Genomic DNA, 14,854 nt, shown 5'->3' on the forward strand with positions numbered 1-14,854 from the left:
TTGTTTTGAATGAGTTATTAATAAACAATATTGAACTAATAAACTTTGTATTACACTATTTATATTACACGAAAACATCCAAGCTTTTTTTTCAAATATTAAACATCGAAATTAAGAATGAAGTCATACAAAATATATCATTATACATAAATGTCATCAAGAGTTTTAAAATAAGTCGATTAGTAAATATGATATTTAATTTTAATTACATATTTTGCAAGGCATATGTTTGACTTTATGTTGGTGTGCCGAAAATCCTCTTCCTTAATTTGTACCTAAAAAATTAAGGTGAATAGTAATATAAAATAGATATTACTAAGCATTAATATAAATAATTAAAAAGGGTATGTGGATCTCCTACCACCGATTAAAGATAACATACATCTCTAGTGGTATCGATTCCTATGTGAAATTGAAGTAGTCATTTTATGTAGACATTGTTTTTTAATTACATAAACAAATATGAGTAACAAAACATAAAAATGTTATCTTTATGTAGGAAAAATATTTTAGTTATCTAACAAATTAAATAATATAAGTTTAAGAGTTAGGAGTTTCAAAACATTAATATTTTTATTAATCAATCAATTAAGTAACACATGTTGAAATTTTTACAATCATTATTAAAAAGCATTTGAAATATTACATTTTAAATGAATTTTGGTTGAAGTGTTTTGACCTCTATTATTATTATTATTATTATTATTATATATATATATATATATATATATATATATATATATATATATATATATAGAGAGAGAGAGAGAGAGAGAGAGAGATGGAAATTATAACATATGTATGAGTTTCAATTAATTATCTTTTCGAAACGGTAGAATTACAAAACAAAAAAACATATTTAAAATATTTAATTAAATATTTTCGACATCATCCTATATAACATATGATCAATATATTAACGATTAAACCACAATATATAACGATTGTATTACAATAATCCAAAAACGAATTAGTATAACAAACTTACAAATTAAAAGCTCTAATATAATAGCATATCTCCAAAAGTAGTGATAAGACCTCAACCCAACACAAAAACCTTTAAGTTTGTTTTCTTTCTGAAATTTATATATGATTTGTATGCATGTCTTCCCAAAAGATTGACATTTTTATTGTAAACTTTTCACTAAATGTTAATTAAACATAGTATAAGTTATAAAACTTTTGAGTGTTAAATCATAATTAAGAAAACTTTTGAGTTGCATTAGTTAAAAAAGAGAGTTTCAAATGAATATGGTTTAAGGAAGTTAAAAAATGAGGTTTCAAATGCATGAGATTCAATAAAAAAATACTAGCTTTATAAGTATGTATGATTAGTGACCATATATGTTTTGAAGATCTCGACACCATTAACAACGTAATACACACAACTATTTGTGCAAAAAAATTAATCGTCTCTAGGAACTAATTTTTGAAAAAAAAAAATATTTGCACCCGTCGTTTGTCGCGGGTAAACGGCTAATATATATATATATATATATATATATATATATATATATATATATATATATATATATATATATATATATATATATATATATATATATAAAAGAAAACAATAGAAAAAAACTTATTTCATTAACATAAAACTGGAGTACACTAGTGTACAGAAACTTGCATCAAATCTACGTGGGTTTTTTTTTTTTTCAAAAATTCCCAAGAAAAATTATAAACTAATTTTTCTCTTAAAATTTTTGGAAGTTTCAAGTTTATTATTTTTAAAATATCATATATAATTTTAAGAGAAACCAAAAAGTCTAATTTTTACTTTCACCCGTTTCGAATCACACTATTATAATCCTTTTTCATGAATTCATTTTGATCGAAGGCAACCCGAACATGCAAACCTTAATTGTCATCCTACAATCAGTTGTAAGCATGTCAACTTGAGGTAGGAGACTGAATCGGAGTTGAACCGGTCTCATCGTAGTTGACAATCACGGGTGGGACAAGTATGATAGGCTTCTTATCTTTGAATATGAAGAGTAGCTACAATTCATTTTATCCATAAAAAAAGTCAAATATTTGTAATATTCAATGAGCATATATATATATATATATATATATATATATATATATATATATATATATATATATATATATATAGGGTAATGTTCAATAAAGAACCATAATTAACCAAGGGTAATGTTCAATAAAGAACCATAATTAACCAAGGAACCAATCTTTTTTTTAACTTTTAGAACTTATTTTTTTTATCAAAAATAAAAACTAAAAATACAGAATCCCGATTCACACGGTGAATCCGAAAAATATGTTTCACATTCACAATGTTAATATATGAATTTAGATATTTTTAGATTTTTTTTTCGATAAAGAATAAACTTTAGAAATTGAAAAAAAGATTTGGTTGCTTGAAGAACCAATAATTATGGTTCTCTATTGAACTTTTCTAAAGACGAATAATTTTTTGCACAAATATATATATATATATATATATATATATATATATATATATATATATATATATATATATATATATATATATATATATATATATATATTAGCCGTTTATCCGCGCCAAGCGACGGGTGCAAATAATTTTTTTCATAATTAGTTTTTAAAGGCGAATAATTTTTTGCACAAATAGTTTACTACATCTAAACAATTATTTATAAGAATTAAAAAAATGAAAAATTGTGATTATTTACAAATGTACGTGAACCCATCATTGATTGTGCATTATTAATTGTGCAATACTTTTTATACACCATATTTGATATATACACATTTGATATATAGACTACACTGCCGTTGAATTGTTCGTCAGGGTTCACTAATATTTTTGTTTTAGCACATGATATTCCTCTGGATAATGTCACATAAAGTTGTGGTCATGCGAGAAAACCAATTCTAGAAGATAAATAACTATTTTTGGAATTGTTTGTCCTTAAGCTTTATTAATTGTTATCGGGAAACATAATCGAATTGGAATTTTTTCTCTTCAATAATTAGTTTCTCTTCATTAATACTTTTGTATCTGAATCTATTTTCATTTCGGCTGGCAATGATTAGTTTCAATAACAATTAGTTTGTTTTAGGAAAGATGTCATGTTCAAAGTTAAGGAAACATGTCATTAAAAATAAGATGGAATGCATAGGCAAATATCATTAAGAATAAGTTTAAATTCATCAATTTGTTTTTTTTTTTCAACGAAAAATGTATTCATTAACGTGTACAACTTAATTTTAAGTAAAATAATAAAAGTACATTTTTGTTTTGGAGTTAAAAATAAGGTATTTTGTTGTTATGTTAAAAGAAAATAAAAAAGACATTGATGTTTTGGGTTAAAAATAACAATATGTTGTTGTTTTGAAGAAAAAAAATATCCTTAATTTGGGTTAAAAAATATGTTGATGTTCTTAGACTAAAAATCAAATAAATTGAATGAGAATAAAAAAAAATGTAAGTTCTAACAATATTTTAATAATAAAATATAATAATTTAGAGGATAAAAAGGAGAAAATAAACTATATTAAAGATAAAACAAAATATATAAAATGTAAAACAATTATATTTTAGATATGCTATAATAATAATTGTTAAAAACGAAATCATGGGGTTTTAGAGTTTCTCTAAAGCAATTGGACCATTTATGTAATATATGAAAAAATATAAATATTTTTTTAAGATAATAAAAATAACAAAATAACAAAAACATCAAATTTAAAAAAAAACATAAGAATCAATTTTCTGAATTGTTTTATGTCAAAAAGATGATTTGCTTTGTTATTGTTTTACTTTTTGTTTATGTATGTCATTGTAGAAGTATAAGTAAGTATTGTGTTTTTTATATCATACACATCCATATTACTTAACAGTTTTACATGTCTATGTACTATGTGAATAGTTGATATGCATTGATTCTTGTCACTTTCTGAATTATATTTTAAACGTGTTTATAAGATCAAGAAAGGATGCCAGGAAGGTGATAACTGAAGAAGAAAAAAAGTCAAAAATAAGAAGAATCAACTTTAATGGATTTGGAAGCAGGGCGAGAACAACATTCAGAAACATCATGGATTTGGTAGGAAGGTTTACCCAAACATGTGAAATTTAATAAGCTTTGTATATATAACAACTACTCCAAAATAACTCTATAGTTTCTAGGAAACTTTGTTTCCCACAAAAATCAACATAATAAACTTTGATAAAAATCCAGATTCACAATGGTCAAATTACACATCTACGGTAGATTCTGGTTATGAATACTTGATTCCTAAGCCAAGATTTTAATCATACCATCACTTATTATAAGAGTTTTAGCTAGGTTATAGTTACCCAAAATCCCAATATTTGGGAAATAAATGTGTTTTGTGTGTTGCAGACTTGCAGCTATTGCCATAATTTGAATGGCAATCAGAGAGACATACGTCCCACACACAAATCTGTAACATATGAAAGACTTATAGATCCTTTAGTTGAAGGTCAGATAAAAAGATTATAGACCTAGTGAATTAATTATGGTGTAAGAACCTGCAGATTCATTCCAACAATCAATATAACTAATACAGATGACATATGTGTAAATATTAGTAACTGAAAGGTAAACCGACAATCTTGATAGGTCTCTTAGTGCTCCAAATGAACTTGGTAAGTTCATTTGGAACACTATAATTTGATATAGATTAGCCCATATGCTAGTTGATTGTATTGGGACAAAACATTATAATTTGACAGATTACTTATGAGACATAAAAATAACTTTTTAATTGTCCTTTGACAGTTACTATATGTGCTGGATTATAGTTTCAACAACAAAATACCGATAATAAAATAAAATTAACAAAATATTATGATTAGGTTAAAAAGCGCACAAAGATATTACATTGAGCAGTATGTGTTCTTGCAATCACCTGTATAAAATACAAATTTAATCAAAACATAATTAATCATTAAAAAGTAAAGGAGAATAAAATTATAATGGTAATAAATTGAACTAATACACATAAAAAAAGGAAAAAGAATAATTATTTAGATGCTAAATAAGGTAAACAGAAAGAGTATTTGTAATCCAAAAACTCTAAACCAAGCAACACCAAGAAGATCAACAAACAAAGTCGGGTACAGTAGGCAAATACAACCACCATGGGCAAAATGGTCAAGCAATTGACAAAAGTTGAAAAGGGCTTCAAATTGTAATCCACCGATTGAAATTTGTATGAGTCTCCATGAATCTAACTAAAGCAACAGAGAAATAGCATCAATAGCTATAATATGGCTCGGAAAATCAAAACCAGGCACCAAGGGCAAAATGGTCAAAAATTGTATATGTAGCAAGTTGCCAAGAAAATTTCGGGGAATTGCTCTGCAGGTAACTTAAGACGTTCTTAAAACACTGTACAATGAGAAAAGATAGCAAAATAAGGCTTAATATTTTAAGTGTAGTTCTAATCACCATACAATAACAATGTACTTCAGAAGAGCGTCCAGTAATAGCAACAAACTTAACCAACTTAATCAGCAACCCCTGATATGATTCTTGTTTCTATCTAACACCTTACTCTTGGATTCCAAAGCTTGACCTTGCCCTCCCTTTTAGAATACTGACATTAGTTTTTTTCATATTTCACTTTTAGTCACTTGTAAAGCATATGAATGAAGGAAATCTTCTTATCACACAACATAAAATAATTGTATTCTAGGTATTAATTCATGATTATAAAAACAAACATATAGAAGATTTATATAATTTTCAAATATTTGGGTACCTTAAGGTTGTCCGTTTTATGCTCCTTTAAGTAACCAAAAGGTACTTTTTCATTAGGCATGCTTTAACAATGTATTTTGAAACATTTAAACCCAAAATATGACTGAACATTGCCCAAAATGAAAAGTGAAAATAAAGTTTGAATGCGATTATACTTGTAATCTTTTGCAGATGGTGCCAAGTCACCCACATACACTCTATTTGGTTCCACCAAAGAGCCTCATCCCTGATAAGTTTATGAAATACCCCCAAAAAAGTTAAAATATTAGAGCATGATAAAGCAAATGAAGTGTTGGCACTACAATTTTTCATTTGATGTTCCCTTGAGCATTATTCTTGTTCTCTGTGTGATTTCGTCTCTTTTCAAATACAAAGTACACTAACAACTTTCGTACATCTAAACCGCACCAATTCTAGAGAAATTATACATTCAAAACACATTGATTCATTATTCTCAAACTTTACCTAATAACCATCAACACCGACATAGCTAGAAGTTGTCAAAAAGGGAAACAATTAAAAATCATTGAAAAGAGAAGAGAACAAATCAAAAGGAAAACTAACCAACCAGGATTGTATAACTTACTGATATAGAAAGCTCCAAACTTTTCTTTTTAAATCTTAGTCATGTCATGTCTTTCTTCTTAAAACCTATTCATGCCTTTTCTTTTATTGCAAGTCAAGGGAAATCAAAAGCAAAAATCAATCGAACACCAAAAGCAAACTAAAATCAAAGGAAAATCAATATAAATTAAAACTCAATGGAGAGAATAGAGTATTCAAAGATTAGAAGAGATTGGAGATAGAGAGAATGGCGTTTACTTGAAACCAATTCGATTGAAACACCGATGAAGTGAACAACAAATCAAAATCGTAGTTTCTAGGTTTTCACCCGAGCTTGAGAGAGGAAGATTAAAGAGAGAAATGAGAATGATTTAAAGGAAGGATACAAATAGCACCATCACATGATATAGGGGAAAATGAGCCAAAATTGAATGATTGTTTCCGGATTCTAAGGCTACAAAACGACTCAGATTAAAGGAATGAGTCAAACGCATACTTCAAATGAAATAAGAGATGCAAACAACAAAAGACGATTGATTTCAAGTTGAATAACAAAAACAAAAAAAATAGTTGTGAAATAAGAGTATGAGAGGAGAAAGGGATGATATTGTTTTATAGTTACCTACAACTGATCGCTGGAAGACTTCTATGGTGGTAGAAGATAGAGAAAATGGGTCTATGAGGGCTGCGATGTATCAAGATTTACCAGTGGAGAAAGCAAACCAGGGGAAACGGTGGTTGAGAGAGGATGAGAGAGAGATAGAGAGAGAGAGAGAGAGAGAGAGATAGAGTGGAAATGCTTTATAAAGTGTACAGGGAAGACAAACAAAAAATGATACATTTATGCAGAAATTTAAGCACACAGACCGGGTCAAAAGCCTAGAAACTTTGAGACTGAATTTGAATTTCAAAACTTTTGAATTACGTATTGACTTTTTGACTTTGACCATATAAGATTAGATACTTTTTAATGCTTAAAATGGTTGTACATACTGTTGACTACCTTGTACCTCTTAAAATTCAGCAAAACATGCTAAATGCTTATTAAGGTATATATATATATATATATATATATATATATATATATATATATATATATATATATATATATATATATATGGAAAAGTTTAATAGAGAACCATAATTATTGGTTCTCCAAGGAACCAAATATTTTTCCAAGTTCTAGAACTTATTGTTTATCGAAAAAAAAAAAACTAAAAATATCTAAATTCATAACTTAACATTGTGAATGTTAAATATATTTTTCGGATTCACCGTGTCAATTTAGATTCACATTGTGAATTTTCAAAGATTCACATTGTGAATTTGACGAAAAAAAATTATCGAATTTGATATCATTGGAAAAATGATAGAAAGTTATGAATTTATGTATTTTTAATTTTTTTTTTCTTTTTGATAAAAAATAAGTTCTAAAAGTTGAAAAAAAGATTAGTTCATTGGTTAAGTATGGTTCTCTATTCAACCTCGCCATATATATATATATATATATATATATATATATATATATATATATATATATATATATATATATATATATATAGAGAGAGAGAGAGAGAGAGATGGTTCACTTAAGATTCTAACAAAATTGATATTTTTAGATTCAAACGTAAGCGCATATTTCTCATTTGTCGCTATAACACTCCAGCGTACCGATAAGCTATCGATGTATGCTTAATCCTAAATGATTATATAGAGAAGAGGTATAATAATATATGATTATATTTGTTTACACATATAAGTTTAATAAAAAATGATTATACCTATATGTCCATTTAGAAAATGATTAATCATATATGATTATAGTGGTTGGTCGGGGAGAAGGTGGTGGTGGTGGTATTGTTGACGGTGGTGGCAGTAAAATGGTTGGTTGGTGGTGGTGGTGGTGGCGGTTCTAGTGGTGGGGACTGGGGAAGGCGGTGAAAGAAGAAGGAATGGGTAATGTTGCATAATCATTTATAACGTCAGCCACATATTTCTCATTTTCTGTTTTAACACTCCAGCATAACAACAACGCGGTATGCTTAACCATAAATGATTATATGGCAGAGAAGTATAATCATATATGATTATACATATATACGTAATCATAAATGATTATATATATATATATATATGTATATATATATATATATATATATATATATATATATATATATGTGTGTGTGTAACACCGGATTCCTGGTACGATTTTATTTAAGTATTTTCTTAAATTTTTGCCATGAACTCGGCGAGTCCACCTGTCTGGATGAAACTCTATTTTCAGACATTGCACCCTATTTTACCCATTCTAAAACACCCATTTCGTCCCATTTTCCTCCCATAGAGCAGTAGAGAACAACCCTAGCTCCTTTAGTGTTCTTGAGTGATTTTGATCTTCCAAAGAAGGTTTTGGAGCTTAGAAGAAGAAGGAGGAAGTTGGAGTGTTCCAGAAGTGAAGGTAGATCCGAAATCTACTATGGGGAAGGCATCAAATCAGGTAATAAAACCCTCACTTTGCTCATTAGCTCTTAGGTTCCTTTTTGTCCCCAATGGTTCATCTTCAAGCCTTAAAACCCCCAAATTTCGTGTGTATATGTGATAACCAGACCCTAAGAACTGAGACCCATGAGTTGGATCAGTTGCATGTCTCAGATTTGGCCAGATTGGGTGAAGAGTCGAAGGGAACTCGGCGAGTGCCAAAGTGCACTCGGTGAGTTCCATGAAGATGGCCTTAGACTCGACGAGTTGGATGAAAAACTCGGCGAGTCCTATGAAGATTGCCTGGTAGTCGGCGAGTCGTTCTTCAAACTCGGCGAGTCCCTTGAATATAGCCTTGAACTCGGCGAGTGTTCTTCAAACTCGGCGAGTCATATGAACTGTCACTAGGATAAGAAGGGTTTAAGTGTAGGAGGTCCAACCCTTCGTAGTCGCACGTGGAATTAGCAATTTAACGTGTAGCTATAGTCCCAGAATCTCCAAATCTCCAAGGTTGATGTTCTGATGGAAGATTGGAGCGAATTGTGAGATCTGTTCGTCGGACTCGGCGAGTCCCCCCTTGGACTCGGCGAGTCCAGTCGCGGGTTTGTTAGTTGTCCCCGTTTAGCGAGTCAGGCTGACTCAGTGAGTGGGAACAGGGACCCGATGAGTCAGAGTCGGGCTAGACGTAGAAGGACTCGGCGAGTCGCTATATGGACTCGGCGAGTCCAGTCAATCAGAGAGTTGACCTTGACCAAGAAGTTGACTTTGACCAGTCATTTGACCTAAGGGGTATTTATGAGTACCTAATCCATGATTACAGATTTATAGCCGGAGGGTTACCGGTGCGGCAGCCAGGCGTAGGTTGAGCGGGTTTTCAGCAGCTACCCTCGAGGTGAGTTACCTTCCAGTAGCGGTGGGTCTACGGCCACAATGCCGGCCCACTAGTAGGAGTTGTATGTTGGATGATTGTCTTTGTGATATCATCTAGGTTTGCTACTACCTGATATGTTATGTGCTAGTATGATATGATGTTATATGCTAGTAGCAGTAGGGGAGATAGTCCCCAAGATTTCCGGTCGATAGGGCCGAAAGGGGTAGTCATACCCAGTCATGTTAGACAGATTATGGTTATGTGATATATGTTATGTGGTAGTAGTAGAGGGGTGAAATAGTCCCCAGTATCCGGTCGAAAGGACCGAAGGGGAGGCCAGCACCCAGATATGTTGGGCAGTATCCGGTCGAAAGGACCGAAGGGGTAGGTCGGGCACCCAGATATGCCTGACATTATCTGTATGTTATGTGATTGTATGGTATGTGGTACGATGGGGGAACTCACTAAACTTCGTGCTTACAGTTTACAGTTTTGTTTCAGGTACCTCTTCAGCTAGGGGAAAGGAGCCGGCGCGGTAGCGGCATATCACACACACTCTTGTTTCCGCACTATGGATTTTCTAGGATGTACTCTGAATATTTTACTATGATGTTACTGGTTTTCAGACATGAATTAATATTATGAATGTTTTGTAACGATGTTTTTATGTATTAACCTAATTTAAAAATGAAATTTTTAGCTGGTATTTTTGGGATGTTACAAGTATATATATATATATATATATATATATATATATATATATATATATATATATATATATATATATATATATATATATATATATAAGTCTGTGCACATATTGAGTAATCATATAAAATTCTGGTTGTTGATGGTGGAGGTGTAGGTGGTGGCAAAGGTTACGGTGGTATTGGTGACGGAGGTGGCAGTAGTGGGATTGATTGGTGGCAGAGATGGTGGTAGTGGTGGTGGTGGTGGCGGTTGTGGTGGTGGGGTAAAAACGAACATGCGACACTTAATATTTATTTATGATTATAACTATCTCATCTCGCCTGTACGTCGGAGCGTTAGCGCGAAAAATGAAAAATATGTGGCTGATGTTTAATCTCAAGATTTCTATTTTATTCGAAATCTCAACGTAACCTACTTATATATATATATATATATATATATATATATATATATATATATATATATATATATATATATATATATATATATATATAGGGAGAGAGAGAGAGAAAAAGAGAGAGAAAGAGAGAGAGAGTCGGGTGATAACTTAAAATATGGTGACCACCGCGAAGATGAATTGGAATCTTTAATTTCAAAAAATATGTGGTTGAGATAATTTCACATTTTTCTTCTTTTTTAAATTAATAGAGGAGGAGGAATTTTTGCGATTATCTTCAACTTTTTCTGCTTTTCCTTACAAAATGTAAAGTTTCGAAGGATGTGATAATCAATTTCTATTTCTAAAGCTTTGTGAATATGAATTGCACTTTAAGTCACCTTAGATGTTAGTTCTTCCTTTTTCTCTATTATCTCTCAAATCATTCCATCTTTTTGTAAATGTGTTGTTGCAATCTTGCAAATTTGTTTATTATTGCTGCAACTAGTGTGTAAAACAAATATTACAATGCTTGATGAACTTTCCTTAAAATCAACTTGTCGGATAAAATAACAAACATTTAGAATGTAACCAACAATATTGGTATAAACTCAAAATAAATTTTGTAGCATAACTTTATGTTATGATACAAAAATAAGAATTTGGATCTAATGAATGTTTATTACATTTAAAAGGTAAAATACCACTATATTTACATTTAAATATTAAGCGAACATAATGACATAAAAATCACTGGTACGATTACTTTAAATGTTATGTTATTAGGATGAGAATCATTATCACTTTTAATAACATTAAAAACTCATATTATATCTTGATCTTCATTATCTGAAATTTCTTTCATACAAAATTTAGGCCGCTAAAATAATGGGATAGAAGTGTCAAAATAGAAATTTAGTTTCAACTATTTTTTATCGTAGCATCCTGCTTTCAACTTTGGAGATTCTAATCAGTTGGAAACTTACGAAATAAATAAAATATATTGAAAGTCATTTCCATGATTTAGAGTAATAGTTCAAGGATATGGAGTTATATGGTTGTTGGTTGGGATGTTGTTGAAGACTTTTATCTACTTATAAATTCTCATTATTGTTGTGTGTTGTTATTAAGTAACATTGTTAGTTGGATATGTATGGTTCGTTGATATTTGTATTTTTTTCATGGTTTCTGTGTAATGTAGTTAAGAAATAATGTTACGTGGATATGTTTGTTTGGTTGTTAGTAAATTTGTTTAGATATATTGCTAATTTTTAGTACTTGTATGATTTGGATATTAAATGACAGTAGTTGTGGGCTTATGATAAATTTTATGTATTGTCTTTAATATGCATTATTTTGATGTTGTTTTGAAATTTGTTTCTCTTTTACTATAATGTTGGATCATATATTGTTTGATCCTAAACATGTATGATGTAAAATTATATAATCAACAATGATTGATGATGTAAAATTTATGTCTACAATTTTATGATGCAAAATGAGTGTCGGGATAATATACACATTCATCAAAAAAAACTGCATCATTTTTTTATTTATCAAAAAAAGTTTTGAATCTTACAACTATAAATCATAAAAAAGTGAATCATTTACTTTGGATCAAACAGTTTTTAAATCGTAAACTTTGCCTCATATTTTCAAAAATGAAAAAAAGTTTTGAATCATACAATTATAAATCACAAATATTTGCATTATTTTATTTTGGATCATCATTTTTTTTCTTATTATAAAAGTACTTCTATTATATACTTCAAAAATCATAATGTTCCAAACTTTAATATCTTGTATTTTCGGATCATAGTTAATATTTTGCACCATAACTTTTAGATTATAAATTTAAAATCACAAAATTTAATTATTAATAGTCACCATCTAAAATTTAATGATGCAAACTACATAAACACATTAATAACAACATAACTTCAAGTCTATCTAATGTAATGATTCAAAAGTGTTATGATCTAAAAGTTGTTATGAATCAAAGCCTATGTGAAAAAAAACATGATTTAGGTGAAAATGAAATGCTCCAAGTTGATTGGGTACATTGGTGAAATTCTGATTCAAATATTACAAGATATAATATTAGACTTTAAAAGATCCATCCATTTATATAATTATGATTCAAAAAAAATATTATGATACATGTTATGATACAAAACTTGTTATGGACCATAATAATATGATTCAAAATATTATGATTCAAAAGCGTTATATCTTTAATCTGTTATGATCTAAAAATATTATGATTAACAATTAATATGATTGAGGGTTATAATAAATCTGAATAATAGATTAATGATCATATCATCTCAAATGTATATGATTTGAAAATAATATGATCCAAATAGTTTATAATCAAAATATTACAAGTCAATCATTACAATGATCTGATTCTAACAGTTTATGGTCCAAATAGTGTATTATCCAAACATGTTTTTGATCGAATGATACAAATAAGGTGATAAACAAATCAGTGACATGATCAAATCCCAAATAACTTAAAAATCCATGATATAGTTGCAAATATGTTATGATCTAAAACACTATATTGCTCTAAATACAAATATCAATAATATGATATAAAAAGTTGCAACAATTTTATATGTTTATGGTGTGTTGGCATAGATGACTAGTGCAATAGTAATTTAGTACGAGCTTCTCACTCTTTCTCCCATACATATTTTAGATTAAAAAAAATCTAAATGAAGACCAAAAAGCAGTGGAAATGAAGAATAAGAAATCACTTACTTACATCTCACACATAAATAATACAAACAACTTATGGGCGAAAAGAGGGATTTTTTTAGAAAAGATTTTCAAACGTCTTAACCGTTTTCAAAAATACCTTGAACGCTTCATCAAATTTGGGGTTCCAATTTAATTTTATCATTAAAACATGTAATAAACCATATATATTTTTTACAATCGTTTGATACCCAATCTGGTTTAGGTCAGTTCTATAGTCTAGTGTATAGATTTGGTGACCATGGGTTGCAACCCTTATTTGGTTGATTAACATGATGACATAGTGTATGGGCAATGCCATTTTCATCATGTTATTCTTTCTTAAGTTCTCCGACTCTCTTACTTAGGGTATGAGGGACGTATTCTACTATATTCATGTTGTCTATCATGGATTTCGATTTGATGGATTAATTTGAATACTTCATTCAATTAGGAGAAGCACAACGTTATTGACAGACTTGCTGATGAGAGTAACAAACTTGAGGAGTCATGGATGACTTGTCAACTTTGTTCCTCGAGGGTATTAGTTATTTCTTAGAGTGTTCATGAATCATTCCGACTCTTGTGACGACATTTGCTTCCTTTAAGTGAAAGTATCATATTGGGAATGAGGTGGAATCCTTTCCCAAGGAGCATCCATGCAGAGCGTTCCACCTGAAATCAATCATTAAAGGTAGTAGTACACTGGTGGCGTTTGAATGGTAGAATCTGCATCTCTTAGTCCTTCTCCTTCCATGTTTTCTTGAACTGGTTGCTTATCTTCGATCGTTCCCTTCTCTTCTTCAAATTCTCCCCCTTTTGTGGGTTCTTTAGGTGGTTAATCTTTGGAAGGATCTTCATCTCTGGAAGATAGGGAGATAGAAATTTGGAGACTACTGAACGATCAACAGGGAACTATAGGTTTATTTGTTACGAAGGTAAAAAAGTTATTGGTTCTTTGTTGTTCTTCGAATTTAGGTAAATTTGGAAAATCTTTATGTGATCCCAGATTTTTAAGTATTTTTATGATTTTTAAAATGTATGTGTTGTCTGAGATTTTATATAAGGGTTCTAGGTACTAGGTATCAACATTGAGTCTTGAGAACATCCTTTAATCTCTAAAACTCTCAACCATTATAGTCTGTCAAACTCGTCGCTCAAGGTTAGTTGTTCACTAGTCCGAACATAAATAACATAGGCGCGCATTCCATGTTTATATATATATATATATATATATATATATATATATATATATATATATATATATATATATATATATATATATATATATATATATATATATATACGTTTAGGTTCTATGGAAAACAAAAAACCCTAAAAATAAAAAAAATGCATAAATAAAAT

Source organism: Lactuca virosa, chromosome 9, assembly GCF_052849685.1.
Source record: "Lactuca virosa cultivar CGN04683 chromosome 9, Lactuca_virosa_CGN04683_v6, whole genome shotgun sequence".
NCBI lineage: Eukaryota > Viridiplantae > Streptophyta > Magnoliopsida > Asterales > Asteraceae > Lactuca > Lactuca virosa.